Raw genomic sequence first — 24487 nt, forward strand, 5'->3', positions numbered from 1 at the left:
TTAGATGTTATCGGAGGGGTAGATGTTATCGGAGGGGTAGATGTTATCGGAGGGGTAGATGTTATCTGTTTGGGCCTTAAATAGGTTGTCCCACAAAACACATGTATCCCCTATCTACAGATGTTATCGGAGGGTTAGATGTTATCGGAGGGGTAGATGTTATCGGAGGGGTAGATGTTATCGGAGGGTTAGACGTTATCGGAGGGGTAGACGTTATCGGAGGGGTAGACGTTATCGGAGGGGTAGACGTTATCGGAGGGTTAGACGTTATCGGAGGGTTAGACGTTATCGGAGGGTTAGACGTTATCGGAGGGTTAGACGTTATCGGAGGGGTAGACGTTATCGGAGGGGTAGACGTTATCGGAGGGTTAGACGTTATCGGAGGGTTAGACGTTATCGGAGGGTTAGACGTTATCGGAGGGGTAGACGTTATCGGAGGGGTAGACGTTATCGGAGGGTTAGACGTTATCGGAGGGTTAGACGTTATCGGAGGGTTAGACGTTATCGGAGGGGTAGACGTTATCGGAGGGGTAGACGTTATCGGAGGGGTAGACGTTATCGGAGGGTTAGACGTTATCGGATGGGTAGACGTTATCGGAGGGTTAGACGTTATCGGAGGGTTAGACGTTATCGGAGGGTTAGACGTTATCGGAGGGGTAGACGTTATCGGAGGGGTAGACGTTATCGGAGGGGTAGACGTTATCGGAGGGTTAGACGTTATCGGAGGGGTAGACGTTATCGGAGGGGTAGACGTTATCGGAGGGGTAGACGTTATCGGAGGGGTAGACGTTATCGGAGGGGTAGACGTTATCGGAGGGGTAGATGCTTTCAGAGAGGTAGATGCTATCGGAGGGGTAGACGTTATTGGAGGGGTAGATGTTATCAACACTGTGGTTAAGCCAATGGTTTTGGAATGAGATGTTCCACAAGTCCATATAGACATGGTGTCTATGTATCCACATATTTTTGGCCAGAAGATGTATTCGGCTACATTCATATGAGTGTAGCTAACCTCGGACGTGAAAAACTGCAGTTTTTCACGTCCGAGGTGCACCCTTGCGGGACGCGTTATCACGGATACCCCATAGACATGTCCTATTTTTTTCACGGACCCTTCACACGCTTTATTGAAACAACTGTCGTGTGAACGGCCCTATTGAAACACATGAGTCCGTGTGACGTCTGAATGAGCCCTTAGGGCCATGGTCCAACATCTAGAATCCATTCCAGAAGAGTCGTGGAGCTGTTGTAGCAGCGGGGGGTCTGGATTGTAGGAAGAAACCGGAGAAACCCAACCAAACAGATTCCAGATGTTACCCCTGGTCAGATTCGAACCCAGGACCCGAGCGCTTCAAGCGTTAATGGAAACTGAGAAGACGAGGGAGCTGGAGGGGGGCAGTGATTACAGAGCGAGGATGGAGGAGTACCCAGGACTTGGCATGTCTCAGGTGTTTTAGATAAGTGGTAATGAAAGCTGATAACATAAGTATCTGCCGACATGTAGAGCAAATACAATGTCACCCGTGACGAATGGACCAGCGCCTGGGGCGTTCACTACAACCAATGACTCTCTACCTTGTGGCCAATGATGTCAGGACTTATAACGCTCTACTGTATATTATATTCCTGCGCTCTTCTCAGTGCAACCCCCCAGTAACGTCCATTATCTAGATATTACAGGGGCTTAAAGGGCTTTTCCAGTTTTATGTAGATCATTGTATAAGGAAACTTTTAAAACTTTCTAATACACATTATGAATCAATTCCTCACCATTTTCAAGATCTCTGCTTGCTTTCAGTGAACAGCACACATCTTCATTATATCCAGAGTCCCGTACAGACCCCACAGATGTGGATTTGCTGCAACTTTATCCAGTTTAGACAACCCTGGACTCCAGGCACTGACACATTGTAACGAACTATCAAAACAGGAGAGAGTTTTGTGCAACGGAAGCATTTAGCTCATAGAGGATTTGTAGACTGGATACAATTGTAACAAAAATGCAGCTGTGAAACATATTATTTCTGTTTCTATTCATTGACAGCAAGAATATCTCAATAGTGTCCTCTGAGACTTATTTTTAAAATATCTAACAACAATTCATAAAAATGTGTTGCGTGTCTTTACGATATATTTTTGGTCTTTAATAACTGGTGGAATGTATTGAAACATTCTTGAAACAGATGTAGCAGAGCTGATTTTGTCATAAAGCTGCTTAATTTGTGCACATCAATAACTCACTAAGTTAAGACAACGTACCTGCATTTTCATGTAACACCAGAGATAATACATTATAACGTCGCCATGAATGGTGCCAACTGACAAACTCAGCTCTGCTGCATTTGTACATCCATATATAGAGTGAGCGCAATTTAGATTGCGTGTTAAAACGTATTTTAATTTTAGATGGTAATTTGTGAATATGAGCGACAATCTTATCATTGCGTGACGTCTTCTTTTCTCTCTTTCTCATTTAGTTCCTCTTGTGTTAAAGAACTGCGCAGAATTCATCGAGAAGCACGGGGTAGTGGATGGTATCTACCGCCTATCCGGCATTACATCTAATATACAGAAACTAAGGTAATTTCAACAACTGTCTTCATTCTTATTTACTGACATCCAACCTTTTTACTGACATAGGAAGGATGGGAATAATGGGCAGGTCTACCTGTATGGTATTTGGAAGGTGGCGCTGTTGCATTGATGTCTATGGAATAACTGATCATTTGCGAAGTGGTGAAAGGTGGTATTGCAACTCAGAAATAAAACTTTGACCGTGCCTGTTTGGGCCTTAAAGGGATTGGCCCACAAAACACATGTATCCCATATCCACAGGAAATGGGATACATGTGTGTTCGCTGGTGGTCTGACTGCTGGGACCCCCAGCGATAAGGAGATGGGGGACTGAAAGTCACACAAAGTGCTCCATGAGAAGCCTGGGACTTCTGGGGTCTGTGTCCGGCAGCTCCATAGAAGTTAATAGAGCGACGGTCGCGCTTGTGCGCATGTGTGACCGGCACTCCATTCATTTCTACGGAGCACTTCGGGGGACTCTCAGTTCCCCGTTCTCCTTATCGCTGGTGTCACAGCGGTCGGACCCCCAGCGATCACACATGTATCCCCTATACTGTGGATAGGGGATACATCTGTTTTGTGGGACAACCTCTTTAATGACGCTGTATATTTTTTCGTTATTGCCTCTCCGCATTACTGCCGCCATAATTTTTCATTTATGTGGCTGTATACAATCCCGTGCAATATACACCGTTCAGACATAACATTACAACCCCCTCTGAAGGTTCCTGTGGTCTCTGGTATTACTCATTAGCCGCTGATCCTTTGTCCTGTAAGGTGTGAGGTGCGGCCTCCAGGGATCGGACGCGTTTTTCCTGCACATCCCACAAATGATCGATTAGATTGGAATCTGGGGAATTTGGATACAACACCTTGAAGTCTTTATCCAGGAATGATGAGGAACATGACCCTGTCTGCGGTGTGGCCGCGGGGGGGGGGGGGGGCGTTATCCTGCAGTGTGGCGGGGGGCATTATCCTGCAGTGTGGCGGGGGCGTTGTCCTGCAGTGTGGCGGGGGGCGTTATCCTGCAGTGTGGCGGGGGCGTTATCCTGCAGTGTGGCGGGGGCATTATCCTGCAGTGTGGCGGGGGGGCGTTATCCTGCAGTGTGGCGGGGGCGTTATCCTGCAGTGTGGCGGGGGCATTATCCTGCAGTGTGGCGGGGGGGCGTTATCCTGCAGTGTGGCGGGGGCGTTATCCTGCAGTGTGTCGGGGGCGTTATCCTGCAGTGTGGCGGGGGCGTTATCCTGCAGTGTGGCGGGGGCGTTATCCTGCAGTGTGGCGGGGGGTTGTTATCCTGCAGTGTGGCGGGGGGGGGGGGGCGTTATCCTGCAGTGTGGCGGGGGGGTGGTTATCCTGCGGTGTGGCGGGGGGGCGTTATCCTGCAGTGTGGCGGGGGGCGTTATCCTGCAGTGTGGCGGGGGCGTTATCCTGCAGTGTGTCGGGGGCGTTATCCTGCAGTGTGGCGGGGGCGTTATCCTGCAGTGTGGCGGGGGCGTTATCCTGCAGTGTGGCGGGGGGCGTTATCCTGCAGTGTGGTGGGGGCGTTATCCTGCAGTGTGGCGGGGGCGTTATCCTGCAGTGTGGCGGGGGCGTTATCCTGTAGTGTGTCGGGGGCGTTATCCTGCAGTGTGGTGGGGGCGTTATCCTGCAGTGTGGCGGGGGCGTTATCCTGCAGTGTGTCGGGGGCGTTGTCCTGCAATGTGGCGGGGGCATTGTCCTGCAGTTTGGCGGGTGCGTTATCCTGCAGTGTGGCGGGGGCGTTATCCTGCAGTGTGGCGGGGGCATTGTCCTGCAGTGTGGCGGGGGCGTTATCCTGCAGTGTGGCGGGGGGGCGTTATCCTGCAGTGTGGTGGGGGCGTTATCCTGCAGTGTGGCGGGGGCGTTATCCTGCAGTGTGGCGGGGGCGCGTTATCCTGCAGTGTGGCGGGGGGGCGTTATCCTGCAGTGTGGCGGGGGCGTTGTCCTGCAGTGTGTCGGGGGCGTTATCCTGCAGTGTGGCGGGGGCGTTATCCTGCAATGTGTCGGGGGCGTTGTCCTGCAATGTGGCGGGGGCATTGTCCTGCAGTGTGGCGGGGGCGTTATCCTGCAGTGTGGCGGGGGGGCGTTATCCTGCAGTGTGGTGGGGGCGTTATCCTGCAGTGTGGCGGGGGCGTTATCCTGCAGTGTGGCGGGGGCGCGTTATCCTGCAGTGTGGCGGGGGGGGCGTTATCCTGCAGTGTGGCGGGGGCGTTGTCCTGCAGTGTGTCGGGGGCGTTATCCTGCAGTGTGGCGGGGGCGTTATCCTGCAGTGTGGCGGGGGGTTGTTATCCTGCAGTGTGGCGGGGGGGGGCGTTATCCTGCAGTGTGGCGGGGGGGTGGTTATCCTGCAGTGTGGCGGGGGCGTTATCCTGCAGCGTGGCGGGGGGCGTTATCCTGCAGTGTGGCGGGGGCGTTATCCTGCAGTGTGGCGGGGGCGTTATCCTGCAGTGTGGCGGGGGCGTTATCCTGCAGTGTGGCGGGAGCGTTATCCTGCAGTGTGGCGGGGGCGTTATCCTGCAGTGTGGCGGGGGCGTTATCCTGCAGTGTGGCGGGGGCGTTATCCTGCAGTGTGGCGGGGGCTTTATCCTGCAGTGTGGCGGGGGCGTTATCCTGCAGTGTGGCGGGGGGGTGGTTATCCTGCAGTGTGGCGGGGGGCGTTATCCTGCAGTGTGGCGGGGGCGTTATCCTGCAGTGTGGCGGGGGCGTTATCCTGCAGTGTGGCGGGGGCGTTATCCTGCAGTGTGGCGGGGGCGTTATCCTGCAGTGTGGCGGGGGCATTGTCCTGCAGTGTGGTGGGGGCGTTATCCTGCAGTGTGGCGGGGGCATTATCCTGCAGTGTGTCGGGGGCGTTGTCCTGCAATGTGGCGGGGGCATTGTCCTGCAGTGTGGCGGGGGCATTGTCCTGCGGTGCAGCGGGGGCCGTTATCCTGCTGACAGGGGGCGCTGCTATTAGTGGATACCGCTGCCATGACGGGGGTACTTGTCTGCAGCAATGTTTAGGTCGGTGATACGTGTCACATCCACATGAATGCCAGGACAAGGTTTCCCAGCAGAACATTATCCAGATCATGGGACTTTCCCCGCCGGCTCGTCTTCTTCCCATAATGCATCCTGGTGCCATCTCCTCCCCAGGTTCTAGCATCCGACCGTCCACATGGAAGTAAAACGTGATTCATCAGACCAGTCGCCTTCTTCCATTGCTACCATTCTAATGCTCACGTGACTATTGTAGGCACTTTCGGCAGTGGACATGTATCAGCAGGGGGCGCTCTGACTGGTCTCTGACTACACAGCCCCATATACAGCGAGATGCGATGCTCTGCATGTCCTGACGCATTTCTATCATAGAATTGCAGTAACTTCATCAGTAAACTTTTTGCACTACAGTATCTCTTCTACTGGATCGGATAAGACAGGAAAGTCTTCACTCCCCACACACATCACTGAGCCTCGGTCACCAATGACCATGTCACCGGTTTTCCTTCCTTGGAGCACTTTTGGTAGGTAATAACTACTAAATACCGGGAACACCCCACAAGACCGGGAACCCCCCACAAGACCAGCCGACCCAGTCGTCTACACATCACAATTTGGTCCTTGTCACAGTCCCTGCGTGACTGACTGGTCACTCGCTGCCGTATATCTCCCACCCCCCATCAGACGCCATTGTATCCAGATCATCAGTGGTTTTATGTTATGGATGAACGATGTATAACAGCAAATATAAAAAAATATTAATTCGTCCATTTTTCCCCCCTGTGTTTTATACCGTTCACGGTTCACACTAAATAACCTGTTAAGTGAATTGCTCAGGTTATTATGGTCGTAGGGACACCCTACACATAAGTTCTTGTTTTTAATCCCTCTAAGGTTTCCTCTAATCCTGGCCATTAAACCGAGTTAAAAGCTGCTGTTAGACGGCCGCGTACCCGCTCCACAGCGGCACGAGACACGTTCTACTTCACTGTAGAATAAAGTCCATTAATTATTGCTGTAAATTAATGTATTTGTTGTCAGTAAGGGGTTAAAAAATGCAATAAAACAGCCATGTACACCTAGATCGGCACAGCGACACCTACATCCTGAAGCCCATAGTGGGGCTGGGCCGGCTCCAGGTTTATACGGGCCATTGGGCGATACAGACTTAGTGGGCATTTTTGCGGGGGAACCCACGACGGCAGTAAAGTGGAAAAAAAGTCACTTTGTGCCCCCATATATTTGCCCCCAGTTTGTACTCCCATAAACTTAGTGACCTCTGTAGATAGTGCCCCCCACCTCCACCTTGTAGATGGTGCCATACAGCCCCCCTGTAGATAGCGCCAGACAGCCGGCCCCCGTAGATAGCACCATACAGCCCCTCTGTAGATAGCGCCATACAGCCCCCTCCTGTAGATAGCACCATACAGCCGCCCCCGTAGATAGCACCATACAGCCCCCCTCCTGTACATAGCGCCATACAGCCCCCTGTAGAGAATGCCATACAGCCCCCCTGTAGATAGCGCCATACAGCCCCCTCCTGTAGATAACGCCATACAGCCCCCTCTGTAGATAACGCCATACTGCCCCCCTGTAGATAGCGCCATACAGCCCCCTCCTGTAGATAGCGCCATACAGCCCCCTCCTGTAGATAGCACCATACAGCCCCCCTCCTGTACATAGCGCCATACAGCCCCCTGTAGAGAATGCCATACAGCCCCCCTGTAGATAGCGCCATACAGCCCCCTCCTGTAGATAACGCCATACAGCCCCCTCTGTAGATAACGCCATACTGCCCCCCTGTAGATAGCGCCATACAGCCCCCTCCTGTAGATAGCGCCATACAGCCCCCTCCTGTAGATAGCGCCATACAGCCCCCCGCCTGTAGATAGCACCATACAGCCCCCTCCTGTAGTTAGCGCCATACAGCCCCCCTCCTGTAGATAGCACCATACAGCCCCCTCCTGTAGATAGCACCATACAGCCCCCTCCTGTAGATAGCACCATACAGCCCCCTCCTGTAGATAGCACCATACAGCCCCCTCCTGTAGTTAGCGCCATACAGCCCCCCTACTATAGATAGCGCTATGCAGCCCCCCTACTGTAGATAGCATCATACAGCCCCCCTGTAGATAGCGCCATATAGTGACCCCCTCCTGTAGATAGCGCCATATAGCGACCCCCAAACAAATAAAACAAAAGAAGTCATACTCACCTAGGCCCTGTTACCGCGACAAACGGAGCAAATCAATGCCGACGGGATCCTTGCGTAGGCCGGTGTGATCCAGTGACATCATCACGAATGTGGCTTGTAGCCTAGTAAATGGCAGAGTAGGGAGCTACCTCCCTTCTCTGCCATAGCGTTCAATAGTATCTGCGTCCTAAGGACGCAGATACTATTGAATGTGGCGTCGCTACCGCTGTAGCTGCCATAGCGACTGATAGCGGCGCCACCGGGCATAGGGCGGCCCGTGATGGTGGCACAGGCCCCCTAATGCCGCAGGCCCCGTAGCAGCTGCTACTCCGGTAGTTACGCCACTGGTTCCTAGACAGGGGCTTCCACTAGAAGCAGAAACCCCGGCAAGAGTGTTGTCAACGCTCTGGCAGGAGATTCCATCCCGGAGGAGCCATCACGGCAGCGGCAGCCCCCTGGCGGCCGAGTGAGCCCCCACGGGTAGTGGGCACCAGCACTTGCCTGTGTTCGCCGGGTGCTGATGCTGGCCCTGGTTGAGGGTTTCCGAAGCCCACACTGGGGTTACCTTTGGTCCCTTCTGCTCCTCTTCAGGACCTGCTGAATAAGACTGAGGTGTATTCACAATGCGTTTTCTGTGCACATTCTGCATATGTCCCTGAAAATCTCCAGTCGCATACACTGATCATATCCATAGGTCTCTATTCACACAACAGATGCCGAAATACCTTATTTTTAATTTATGGAATGGCGCAGTCAACTATGTAATTCTATACCAAGGCATACAATAGAAAATGCGTGGTAAGTTTTTTTTAACACGGAAGCCTATGGGCGACCTATACCATCTATTCAGTAGCAAACACCAGAGGCTCACGTCAGATCTGTCAACAGCAGATCTGATGTATTCCTCCAACATACACTGCTTTAGGATCTGCTGCCCCTTTAGTCCGGCATGGAACGGTTTTTGATGGATTATCTGGTTATTTGGCTGAATTGGTGATATTCAGTGAAATGTTGTGACTCCACCTTGGAATTGCATTGGCTCAATAGTTAGTAAAGTTAAAATTCAAACAGCTCTAACGTATCCTTATACCTTATTCCTTACTCCTTATACCATATTCCTTACTCCTTATACCATATTCCTTACTTCTTATACCTTATTCCTTACTTCTTATACCTTATTCCTTACTCCTTATACCATATTCCTTACTTCTTATACCTTATTCCTTACTTCTTATACCTTATTCCTTACTCCTTATACCTTATTCCTTACTTCTTATACCTTATTCCTTACTTCTTATACCTTATTCCTTACTCCTTATACCTTATTCCTTACTTTATTTTTTTTGCTGTTTTTAGTGTATAAATGAATCTGGCGGCTCTTGGAAACCACTAGTAAGCTGCTGTCTTTGTGGCTTTAATTCTGGAGTGTGTAAATACCCAGAAGAGCTCAGCTCCATAACATTGAATTTAGTCAACTCTGAAAACCTAATACATTCACTGGGTATTAATGTGCCCCTAAATCAAGCTGCAAATGGTATTAAGGTGTTAATACAGGGAACAAAAAGGTCTAAACATAGACAAATATTAATAATGGATCTGTCAATATCCGCTGGTCTGTCCTCGTGATAAAGTTGTCTATCCTGGTGATCAAGTTACAGATCTGTCAAAAGCAGCTTGTCGGTTCTGGTTATGAGGTTACAGATCTGTCAACAGCAGCTTGTTGATGGTTTCTAGGTAGCAAAAGGTTAGGTTGTTTAGGTTACAGATCTGTCAACAGCAGATTGTCCTTTCTGGTACTCAAGTTAAAAATCTGTCAACAGCAGCATGTCTGTCCTGTGATTAGATTACAGATCTGTCAACAGCGGCTTATCTGTCCTGGTTATCAGGTTACAGGTCTGTCAACAGCAGCTTGTTGATGGTTTCTAGGTAGAAAAAGGTTAGGTTGTTTAGGTTACAGATCTGTCAACAGCAGCTTGTCTGTTCTGGTACTCAAGTTAAAAATCTGTCAACAGCAGAATGTCTATCTTGGTGATCAGATTACAGATCTGTCAACAGCAGCTTATTTGTCCTTGTTATCAGGTTACAGGTCTGTCAACAGCAGCTTGTTGATGGTTTCTAGGTAACAAAGGGTTAGGTTGTTTTTTTTTTGTATTTCACACAGTAAAACAAACAGAAAAAATAAGTGAAAATAGCAAAAAGATATATTATAAAAACGCTGGATTTTCTATCCGCCGACTGTAGAGCCAATGCTAATCACGTTACGTGTTTTATTTTATTTATTAGCCGCTATTATTATTGGAGTCTGTAATATTATCCAGGTCAAAAACATAAATACATTACTGGGATTATCTAGATGAGTATTCTGCGTCTATTATTGGACAGTGTGGGCTCAGTGTGGATTATGATATTTGGGTCGGATCACATAGGAATTTCTGGTGACCCGATATCTCCCGGCCCAGTAACGTGGCTGAGAAAGTCTTATAATTAATAGTTATTAATATCTGGTAATTATCTGGGTGAAATGTCCTAGAAAAAGACATCACAATAAATGATTGCCCCCGGGATAGTTCAGATTAATTTGAACAGGTTTATTGTTGAAAGTTTAAAAGTATAGTGTGAATGCACTACAACCCCCATCATGTAATGCTCCTGAATCTCCCTATAAAACATTCTTGAGTGTATCCCTGTATCTAAGCCTATGATGTATGATACTGTCGATTGAGCCAATGTATCGAAGCTCATCATGTGTGATACTGTCTGTTAAGCAGGTGTATCTAAGCCTATTATGTGTGATACTGTGTGTTGAGCTGGTGTATAATAGCCGATCATTTGTGACACTGTTTTCTGAGCTTCTGTATCTAATCCTATCATGTGTAATATTATCTACTAAGCTGGTGTATCTAAACTTCTCATGTGTGATACGGTCTGTTGAGCTGTTGTATCTAAGTCTATGTGTGAGACTGTCTGCTGAGCTGCTGTATCTAATCCTATTATGTGTGATACTGTCTGCTGAGCCACTGTATCTAATCCTATCATGTGTGATACTGTCTGCTGAGCCGTTGTATCTAAGTTTATCATGCGTGATACTATCTGCTGAGCCAGTGTATCTAAGTCTATCATGCGTGATGCGGTCTGCTGAGCCAGTGTATCTAATCTTATCATGTATGATACTGTCTGCTGAGCCGCTGTATCTAATCCTATCATGTATGATACTGTCTGCTGAGCCAGTATATCTAATCCTATCATGTGTGATACTGTCTGCTGAGCCGCTGTATCTAATCCTATCATGTGTGATACTGTCTGCTGAGCCAGTATATCTAATCCTATCATGTGTGATACTGTCTGCTGAGCCGCTGTATCTAATCCTATCATGTGTGATACTGTCTGCTGAGCCGCTGTATCTAATCCTATCATGTGTGATACGGTCTACTGAGCCATTGTATCTAATCCTATCATGTGTGATACTGTCTGCTGAGCCAGTGTATCTAATCCTATCATGTGTGATACTGTCTGCTGAGCCAGTGTATCTAAGTCTATCATGCGTGATACTGTCTGCTGAGCCACTGTATCTAATCCTATCATGTGTGATACTGTCTGCTGAGCCACTGTATCTAATCCTATCATGTGTGATACTGTCTGCTGAGCGGTGTATCTAAGTTTATCATGCGTGATACTATCTGCTGAGCCAGTGTATCTAAGTCTATCATGCGTGATGCGGTCTGCTGAGCCAGTGTATCTAATCTTATCATGTATGATACTGTCTGCTGAGCCACTGTATCTAATCCTATCATGTGTGATACTGTCTGCTGAGCGGTGTATCTAATCCTATCATGTGTGATACTGTCTGCTGAGCCACTGTATCTAATCCTATCATGTGTAATACTGTCTGCTGAGACGCTGTATCTAATCCTATCATGTGTGATACTGTCTGCTGAGCCGCTGTATCTAATCCTATCATGTGTGATACTGTCTGCTGAGCTGTGTATCTAAGTCTATCATGCGTGATACTGTCTGCTGAGCCACTGTATCTAATCCTATCATGTGTGATACTGTCTGCTGAGCTGGTGTATCTAATCCTATCATGTGTGATACTGTCTGCTGAGCCGCTGTATCTAATCCTATCATGTGTGATACTGTCTGCTGAGCCGCTGTATCTAATCCTATCATGTGTGATACTGTCTGCTGAGCTGTGTATCTAAGTCTATCATGCGTGATACTGTCTGCTGAGCCACTGTATCTAATCCTATCATGTGTGATACTGTCTGCTGAGCCGCTGTATCTAATCCTATCATGTGTGATACTGTCTGCTGAGCCAGTGTATCTAATCCTATCATGTGTGATACTGTCTGCTGAGCGGTGTATCTAATCCTATCATGTGTGATACTGTCTGCTGAGCCACTGTATCTAATCCTATCATGTGTGATACTGTCTGCTGAGCGGTGTATCTAATCCTATCATGTGTGATACTGTCTGCTGAGCCACTGTATCTAATCCTATCATGTGTGATACTGTCTGCTGAGCCGCTGTATCTAATCCTATCATGTGTGATACTGTCTGCTGAGCTGTGTATCTAAGTCTATCATGCGTGATACTGTCTGCTGAGCCACTGTATCTAATCCTATCATGTGTGATACTGTCTGCTGAGCCGCTGTATCTAATCCTATCATGTGTGATACTGTCTGCTGAGCCGCTGTATCTAATCCTATCATGTGTGAGACTGTCTGCTGAGCTGTGTATCTAAGTCTATCATGCGTGATACTGTCTGCTGAGCCACTGTATCTAATCCTATCATGTGTGATACTGTCTGCTGAGCCGCTGTATCTAATCCTATCATGTGTGATACTGTCTGCTAAGCCAGTGTATCTAAATCTATCATTCATGATACGGTCTGCTGAGCTGGTGTATCTAGGCCTATTGTGTCTCGGAGCACTACATCCCCCATCATGTAATGCCCCTGGATGTTTTGCCCCGTCCGGGCTGTAGTACATCTGGAGCGGTCATGGCGTTGCCCTCATCCCTGTTATGTCTGTCTTTGTGTTTTCGCAGGCAGGAGTTTGTCTCTGATCAATGTCCGGACCTGACGAGAGAAGTTTACCTCCAGGACATTCACTGTGTGGGGTCACTGTGCAAACTTTACTTCAGAGAACTCCCCAACCCTCTGCTCACGTACCAGCTGTACACCAAGTTCACAGTAAGCCTCTGTCTCCCCTTCCTCCAATGCCCCTCCTGAATATTTGTTTTAAGAAGAATTCCACTGATGTCTTTATGTCTGGAGACCGGTCTGCGAAATGGGATCTTACACCATCGTGGGCCCAGGATTTTGCTGAACCGTTCATTTATTTGTAGATCTTGAGCGAGACTTTTCATTTCTTGTATTTCAATGTACAGTAGAATTCCACGGTGCTGGGGTTATATCCATCTGTGCATTCATATATATACAATATACATTCATATACACATGCATTCATACACTATCATACACATACATTCATATACACATGTATTCATACACTATCATACACATACATTCATATACACATGTATTCATACACTATCATACACATACATTCATATACACATGTATTCATACACTATCATACACATACATTCATACACTATCATACACTATCATACACATACATTCATACACTATCATACACATACATTCATATACACATGTATTCATACACTATCATACACATACATTCATACACTATCATACACTATCATACACATACATTCATACACTATCATACACATACATTCATATACACATGTATTCATACACTATCATACACATACATTCATACACTATCATACACATTCATTCATACACTATCATACACTATCATACACATACTTCATACACTATCATACACATACATTCATACACTATCATACACTATCATACACATACATTCATATACACATGTATTCATACACTATCATACACATACATTCATACACTATCATACACATACATTCATACACTATCATACACATACATTCATATACAGATGCATTCATACACTATCATACACATACATTCATATACACATGTATTCATACACTATCATACACATACATTCATACACTATCATACACATACATTCATACACTATCATACACATACATTCATATACACATACATTCATACACTATCATACACATACATTCATACACTATCATACACTATCATACACATACATTCATACACTATCATACACATACATTCATATACACATGTATTCATACACTATCATACATTCATACACTATCATACACTATCATACACATACATTCATACACTATCATACACATACATTCATACACTATCATACACTATCATACACATACATTCATACACTATCATACACATACATTCATATACACATGTATTCATACACTATCATACACATACATTCAAATACACATGTATTCATACACTATTATATACATACAATATACATTCATATACACATGTATTCATACATTATCATACACATACAGCATACATTTATATACACATGCATTCATATACACATGCATTCATACACTATCATAACTATTATATACATACAAGATACATTCATATATACACACACACATTCATACACTATCATACACATACAACATACATTCATATACACATGCATTCATACACTACCATACACTATCATACACTACCATATACATACAATATACATTCATATACACATGTATTCATACACTATTATATACATACAATATACATTCATATACACATGTATTCATACACTATCATACACATACATTCATATACACATGTATTCATACACTATCATACACATACATTCATATACACATGTATTCATACACTATCATAACTATTATATACATACAGCATACACTCATATACACATGCATTCATACACTATCATAACTATTATATACATACAAGATACATTCATATATACACACACACATTCATACACTATCATACACATACAACATACATTTATATACACATGCATTCATACACTATCATAACTATTATATACATACAAGATACATTCATATATACACACACACACACACACACACACACACACACACACACACATTCATACACTATTATATACATACAATATACATTCATATACACATGCATTCATACACTATCATAACTATTATATACATACAGCATACATTCATGTATATACACATGCATTCATACACATACAACAAACATTCATATGCACATGCATTCATACACTATTATACACATACAAGATACGTACATTCATACACTATTATACACATACAAGATACATTCATACACTATTATACACATACAATATACATTCATACACTATTATACACATACAAGATACGTACATTCATACACTATTATACACATACAATATACATTCATACACTATTATACCCATACAAGATACATTCATACACTATTATACACATAAAATATACATTCATACACTATTATACACATACAAGATACGTACATTCATACACTATTATACACATACAATATACATTCATACACTATTATACACATACAAGATACGTACATTCATACCCTATTATACACATACAAGATACATTCATACACTATTATACACATACAAGATACATTCATACACTATTATACACATACAAGATACATTCATACACTATTATACACATACAAGATACATTCATACACTATTAAACACATACAAGATACATTCATACACTATTATACACATACAATATACATTCATACACTATTATACACATACAAGATACGTACATTCATACACTATTATACACATACAATATACATTCATACACTATTATACACACACAACATACATGTGTTTCTACCCTCACATTAGGGTCTATTTACACAGTGCTGTCAAATTGCGGTTTATTAACACAATAATTGAAAAAACTGCCGTAAAATTCAATAAAGCACGATATGTCCGCACCGTGTGAATATATCCTTAGCTAAATCCCGCCACTGAAGACCTCAGTGCCAGAGTATCCAACAATTTCCTGCTAATCTGGCATGCGACTATTATAGTATTAGAATTTCTGGATCACTGGTGTCAGATTAAAGGAATATCACATCCTAAAATATTGAAATCCCACATTTATTGGCTTACAGTAGAGGACACTGCAGCATTCAGTCACAATCCGCTGGATACCGCTACAGGATCTGCCACCTATAGAGAGAGGGCTGGCAGGCGAGGGGTTAAAGGAGTTGTTATGAAATTGGCGGAAGGTTCAATGGGTTGTTGGAGGTTTATTACAGGTAGTGTAACCCCTCCCTTGGCGCCAAATCAAGTTTATACTAGGGAGCCAACTCTCCTATCATTAGGACAGGTCAGGTCCAGATATCTGTCCTTCTAATTAATATTTTAACCCTTTCAGGTAGTGCTCTGATATATGACTAGATAAATGGGATGTATGGGAATTGTTGCCTTAAGACTATGACATAAGTGGTAATGATGATGTCATCCAGGGTTGGCCATGTGGTTATAGACAGTACAGGCGTGAGATCATCAGTAGGTTCTTTATAGAGGTTGTCCTCTGTAGATAAATCCTTATGGTCTGCTTCTAGGTTATATGGAGTTGGGGGGCGCACATCTGTCACCCTACTCTTCCAAGAGCAGTTTTGGCTCTGGAGGACCACCTTTGATGGACATCTATGGGTTGTAGTAATGTTTCTTGGTAGCAGGAGACATCACAATCAGACCCTGTAGTCACAGGGGTGCAAAGACCAAAATCTATGTTGGGTCTAGAATTTATTACGGTTCTCAATCACCCTCAACAGGTAATGTTTTCCGGATCACACAGGGGATATAATTATGGCCAGATCATCAGGAATTGCTACAGGTGGTTTCTCTATGGGATACCCTCAAATCACGACCTGTTGGGGGGCACGTGAAGACTAGAGTTGAGAAACTCTGGTCTAGAAGACAAATATTCCAGCAGCATTGCTTTGCTAGTGCAGGTCTTTCCAACTTAAGATGCCCTTGGTGCCCATTCGAAGCACCCAAAACTTGGAGTACTGCATGGGGCAACATAGCCGGACACTCATATTTGGCACCTTACGGACAGTCAGTCAACCCAATCGCAGCCTCTTGGGCGACTTAGAAGGTCTAGATGTGAATCTTTCCCATTGACCTTTTTTGGGAAGAGTCCGGTAGCTGGGTATTTATCGAATCCTCATGGTGTTGCTCACTATGTGAGAAGAATGCGGAGGGTGCCAATACTGCTCTATGTTGTATTGCCTACAATCACCCAATTTGGTGGCAATAGTTCAACACACAGGGAACATCTGTTTTGGACAACCCCATTTCAGAGCCTTGCCAAAAGCTGATCGATGTGGGTCTCACTGCTGGGATCAGTTTACTGGGGGGAAACTAAATCTCTATGCCCATTTCCCCTATTGTCCATTGTTTCCATTGGGTGCCCGTAGGCAACTGGGTCCTCTTGACTGAACCTTGGTCGTCTCATTGTTGATCCTACTACAACGATGCTGCTCTACCGGCCTCCGATCTATATATATATAATGTATATACAATGAGTTAAATTTTCTTTATCCCTTATATTTGCTTGCAGCTGTTTGAAGATTCATATATATAGCTATGGTATTTGAAGCCACATCTCACGCTGAGACCCCCTCTCCCCCCATCTCTTTTATGTGTAGATTTTTCTTAAATATTTCTTAAATAGACTTTCCTACATAACTCTGCATCTATAATCCCCTGTAGAGGATGAGCCATATATATATATATATATATATATATATATATCGTGCATGGTTCTAATATGGACAGCTTGACTTTGTTGCTAGAGTACTACAACTCCCACCAAACTCTGCTTAACTTTCTTCATCCATGAAGCTTTTAGGACACGTTTTCTCCCCTACAAATGTGGTATGGAATAAAATAAAGTTAGAGCCCCTATTTTGCTGGTTAACACCTCCCCACCACTAATTACTTGGGACAGGAGGTTTGCGGAGACGGGATCCCTGCACAAGTTCTACTCTCCCATTAAATTAAGGATTGCAGCCAACCTGGGCAGGGCCCCCTCTCTCCAGGGGCTCTATAGCAGCCGGAGGGGCTGCCTCCATGGTACAAATTTTTTTGGTCATTTGGTATCCCCATCACATAGTGCAAGAAAGCTCCTCTCTGGCTTCTCCGAGAGTCATGGAAATCTCCAACTGGGATGATTAGAGAAACCCCTCACAGACCCCCGCATTAGGAGATAATTTAAGGTGAAATTGATGTCATAGAGGGGTCCCCACTCAGGGCTCCCTGTATTAGTGAGGATGGAGAGCTTCTCTGGTGGACTCGAGACGTCCATGACATATATGCACAGCCATTCATCCTAATGCCCGCCATGTAATACTACATTTACCCTGCAGTGGCCTGGGATCGGTACAAGATAAATCACACAAAGAAATGTCTCCAATGTTTAACGTCTTCACAATGGAAATGAGAATGTGTAAAATATTCCGGCTATTTCTCCGTTCTCTCTTTCTCCTCTGTTAATAGATTGGCCGATACTGCACGTAACATCCATCAGTGACATACGGCCTGTGTTGTGTCATCTGCATTGGGCTGTATAGGTGTCATAGACTGGAGTATATCTGTGACAGAACGGGGTAGATCTATTCCCACCAGTGTTTACTCTCCACATTCAGAACATTCCTGGTTTCTCCCTTTTCCATCATGCCCTGAGGTCTTTGCCAGCTTGGCGCGCCACCTTATATATCTGTCTCTGGTTACACAGTCCAAGACTCACTCGTAAATGATCTACCCATTACTGCTTAACAACCCCACAAACCTCAATATAAAGGAAATATAACCAATCTATTCACACACACATACACACACATACACACACACACACACACACACACACACACACACACACACACACACACACACACAGCAGTCAGAGACCTACCTACACCATACATATATCATACAAACCACATAAATACTACATACATCATACATACCACATAAATACTATATATACTACATACATCATACATACCAAACAAATACTACATATATACTACATACATCACACATACCACATAAATACTACAGACATCATACATGCCACATAAGTACTATATATACTACATACCACATAAATACTACATATATATTACATACATCATAAATACCAAATAAATACTACATATATCATACATACCACATAAATACTACAGACATCATACATACCACATAAATACTATACATATAGTACATACATCATACATACCACATAAATACTATAGACATCATACATGCCACATAAGTACTATATATACTACATACATCATAAATACCAAATAAATACTACATATATCATACATACCACATAAATACTACATATATACTACATACCACATAAATACTACACAAAATACTACATATATACGACATACATCATTCATACCACATAAATACTACATACATACTACACAGCACATAAATACTACATATATACTACATACATAGCACATATATACTACATACATGACACATCACATAAATACTACATATATACTACATACATAGCACATAAATACTACATATATACGACATACATCATACATAGCACATAAATACAACATACATCATACATACCACATAAATACTACATATATACTACATACCACATAAATACTACATACATCATACCTAGCACACAAATACTACATACCACATAAATACTACATACATCATACATAGCACATAAATACTACATATATACTACATACCACAAAAATACTACATACATCATACATAGCACATAAATACTACATACATCCCACATAAATACTACATATATACTACATTCATCATACATAGCACATAACTACTACAAATCTACAAATATACTACATACCACATAAATACTATATATACTACATACATAGCACATAAATACTACAAATATACTACATACCACATAAATACTATATATATATATATATATACACATACTACATACTACATATATACTACATACATTATACATAGCACATACATACTACATACATCATACAAACCACATAAATACTACATATATATATATATATATATATACTACATACCAAATTAATACTACAAATATACTACATAAATCACACATACCACATAAATACTACAAATATACTACATACCACATAAACACTACAAATATACTACATACCACATAAACACTACATATATACTACATACATAGCACATAAATACTACATACATCATACATACCACATAAATACTGCATACATCATACATATCACATAAAAACTACATATATACTACATACCACATACATACTACATATATACTACATACATCATACCTAGCACATACATACTACATATATACTACATACATACGACATAAATACTACAAATATACTACATACCACATAAATACTTCATATATACTACATACATAGCACATAAATACTACATATATACGACATACATCATACATACCACATAAAAATACTACATATATAATACATACCACATAAATACTACATATATACTACATTCATCATACATAGCACATAAATACCACATATATACTACATACATCACACATATCACATAAATACTACACGTATACTACATACCACAGAAATACTACATAAATACTACATACATCATATATACCACATAAATACTACAAATATACTACACACCACATAAATATTACATATATACTACATACCACATAAATAGTGTATATATACTACATACATCATACATAGCACATAAATACTACATATATACTACATACATCACACATACCACATAAATAGTACAAATATACAACATAACACATACATACTACATATATACTACATACCACATAAATAGTGTATATATACTACATACATCATACATAGCACATAAATACTACATATATAATACAAACATCACACATTTCACATAAATAGTACATATATACTACATACATCATACATACTTCAAACATCAAACATACACCATACATACTACATGTTTGTACATATGTATAGATATGTACAAGAATATAACTACTATAATACTTCCCCCTATATACAATAATATAACTACTATAATACTTCCCCCTATATACAAGAATATAACTACTATAATACTGCCCCCATATACAAGAATATAACTACAATATTACTGCTCCTATATACAAGAATATAACCACTATAATACTGCCCCTATATACAAGAATATAACTACTATAATACTTCCCCCTATATACAAGAATATAACTACTATAATATTGCTCCCTATATACAAGAATATAACTACTATAATACTGCCCCAATATACAAGAATATAACTACTATAATACTGCCCCCTATATATAAGAATATAACTACTATAATACTGCTCCTATATACAGGAATATAACTACTATAATACTGCCCCTATATACAAGAATATAACTACTATAATACTACTCGCTATATACAAGAATATAACTACTATAATACTGCTCCTATATACAAGAATATAACTACTATAATACTGCTCCTATATACAAGAATATAACTACTATAATACTGCTCCTATATACAAGAATATAACTACTATAATACTGCCTCCTATATACAAGAATATAACTACTATAATACTGCTCCTATATACAAGAATATACCTACTATAATACTGCCCCCTATATACAAGAATATAACTACTATAATACTGCTCCTATATACAAGAATATAACTACTATAATACTGCTCCTATATACAAGAATATAACTACTATAATACTGCCCCCTATATATAAGAATATAACTACTATAATACTGCTCCTATATACAAGAATATAACTACTATAATACTGCCCCTATATACAAGAATATAACTACTATAATACTACCCGCTATATACAAGAATATAACTACTATAATACTGCTCCTATATACAAGAATATAACTACTATAATACTGCTCCTATATACAAGAATATAACTACTATAATACTGCTCCTATATACAAGAATATAACTACTATAATACTGCCTCCTATATACAAGAATATAACTACTATAATACTGCTCCTATATACAAGAATATAACTACTATAATACTGCTCCTATATACAAGAATATAACTACTATAATACTGCCTCCTATATACAAGAATATAACTACTATAATACTCCCCTATATACAAGAATATAACTACTGTAATACTTCCCCCTATATACAAGAATATAACTACTATAATACTGCCCCTATATACAAGAATATAACTACTATAATACTTCCTCCTATATACAAGAATATAACTACTATAATACTTCCCCCTATATACAAGAATATAACTACTATAATACTGCCTCCTATATACAAGAATACAACTACTATAATACTGCTCCTATATACAAGAATATAACTACTATAATACTGCCTCCTATATACAAGAATATAACTACTATAATACTGCTCCTATATACAAGAATATAACTACTATAATACTGCCTCCTATATACAAGAATATAACTACTATAATACTGCTCCTATATACAAGAATATAACTACTATAATACTGCTCCTATATACAAGAATATAACTACTATAATACTGCCCCCTATATATAAGAATATAACTACTATAATACTGCTCCTATATACAAGAATATAACTACTATAATACTGCCCCTATATACAAGAATATAACTACTATAATACTACCCGCTATATACAAGAATATAACTACTATAATACTGCTCCTATATACAAGAATATAACTACTATAATACTGCTCCTATATACAAGAATATAACTACTATAATACTGCTCCTATATACAAGAATATAACTACTATAATACTGCCTCCTATATACAAGAATATAACTACTATAATACTGCTCCTATATACAAGAATATAACTACTATAATACTGCCTCCTATATACAAGAATATAACTACTATAATACTCCCCTATATACAAGAATATAACTACTGTAATACTTCCCCCTATATACAAGAATATAACTACTATAATACTGCCCCTATATACAAGAATATAACTACTATAATACTTCCTCCTATATACAAGAATATAACTACTATAATACTTCCCCCTATATACAAGAATATAACTACTATAAGGCTATGTTCACACGGGGTATTTTGCCGAGTTTTTTGACGCGGAAACCGCGTCGCAAAACTCGGCGGAAACGGCCCGAGAACGCCTCCCATTGATTTCAATGGGAGGCGTCGGCGTCTTTTTCCCGCGAGCAGTAAAACTGCCTCGCGGGAAAAAGAAGCGACATGCCCTATCTTCGGGCGCTTCCGCCTCCGACCTCCCATTGACTTCAATGGGAGGCAGGAGAAAGCGTATTTCTCGCTGTTTTATGCCCGCGGCGCTCAATGGCCGCGGGCGAAAAACGGCGCGATAATTGCCGCGAAAATCGGCGTGCAGGGAGAGGAATATCTGCCTCAAAGTTCCAAACGGAATTTTGAGGCAGATATTCCTCCCCCAAAATACTCCGTGTGAACATAGCCTAATACTGCCTCCTATATACAAGAATACAACTACTATAATACTGCTCCTATATACAAGAATATAACTACTATAATACTGCCTCCTATATACAAGAATATAACTACTATAATACTGCCTGTATATACAAGAATATAACTACTATAATACTGCTCCTATATACAAGAATATAACGACTATAATACTGCCCCTATATACAAGAGTATAACTACTATAATACTGCTCCTATATACAAGAATATAACTACTATAATACTGCCCCCTATATACATGAATATAACTACTATAATACTGCTCCTATATACATGAATATAACTACTATAATACTGCTCCTATATACATGACTATAACTACTATAAGACTGCCTCCTATGTACAAGAATATAACTATTATAATACTGCCCCCTATATACAAGAATATAACTACTATAATACTGCCCCCTATATAAAATAATATAACTACTATAATACTGCCCCTATATAAAAGAATATAACTACTATAATACTGCTCCTATTTACAAGAATATAACTACTATAATACTGCCCTTATATACAAGAATATAACTACTATAAGGGCAAAGCCCCACGTGGCGGAATTGCTCTGGAATTCCGCTGCGGACACTCCGCAGCGTTAATCCGCAGCGGACCCGTTTCGCCATTGCCTTCCACTTCTTTTTAGTAGTGTTCGTTTAGACGAGGCGGAAAATTCCGCTGCGGAGCATAGGCTGCGGTGCGGAATTTGGTGTCCGCATCATACAATGGTTGTTGCGGACGTGTGGCGGACTGGTTGCGGACTCATTGCGGAAGTTCTCCATTGACTTCAATGGAGATTCTAAATTCCGCAATTAGCGCAACACACAGCCCCCTGTAGATAGTGGCATTCAGCCCCCTGTAGATACTGCCACACACAGCCCCCCTTGTAGATGGTGCCACACAGCCCCCCTTGTAGATAGTGCCACACAGCCCCCCCTTGTAGATGGTGCCACACAGCCCCCCCTTGTAGATGGTGCCACACAGCCCACCCTTGTAGATAGTGCCACACAGTCCCCCCTTGTAGATGGTGCCACACAGCCCCCCTTGTAGATAGTGCCACACAGCCCCCCCTTGTAGATTGTGCCACACAGCCCCCCTTGTATATAGTGCCACACAGCCCCCCCTTGTAGATGGTGCCACACAGCCCCCC

General features: G+C 42.0%; 1 long non-coding RNA gene across 1 annotated transcript in view; it reads left to right on the forward strand.

Annotated features, from left to right (window-relative positions):
* The first annotated feature begins 2482 nt into the window (after positions 1–2482).
* Positions 2483–24487, forward strand: part of LOC142741659 (uncharacterized) — a 43268-nt gene continuing 21263 nt past the window's right edge. Inside the window, exons 1-2 of the long non-coding RNA XR_012881223.1 lie at positions 2483–2580; positions 12810–12954. This is a non-coding gene — a long non-coding RNA (uncharacterized LOC142741659). The remainder of the gene's footprint in view (positions 2581–12809; positions 12955–24487) is intronic.

Source organism: Rhinoderma darwinii, chromosome 2 (assembly GCF_050947455.1).
Source record: "Rhinoderma darwinii isolate aRhiDar2 chromosome 2, aRhiDar2.hap1, whole genome shotgun sequence".
Taxonomy (NCBI): Eukaryota; Metazoa; Chordata; class Amphibia; order Anura; family Rhinodermatidae; genus Rhinoderma; species Rhinoderma darwinii.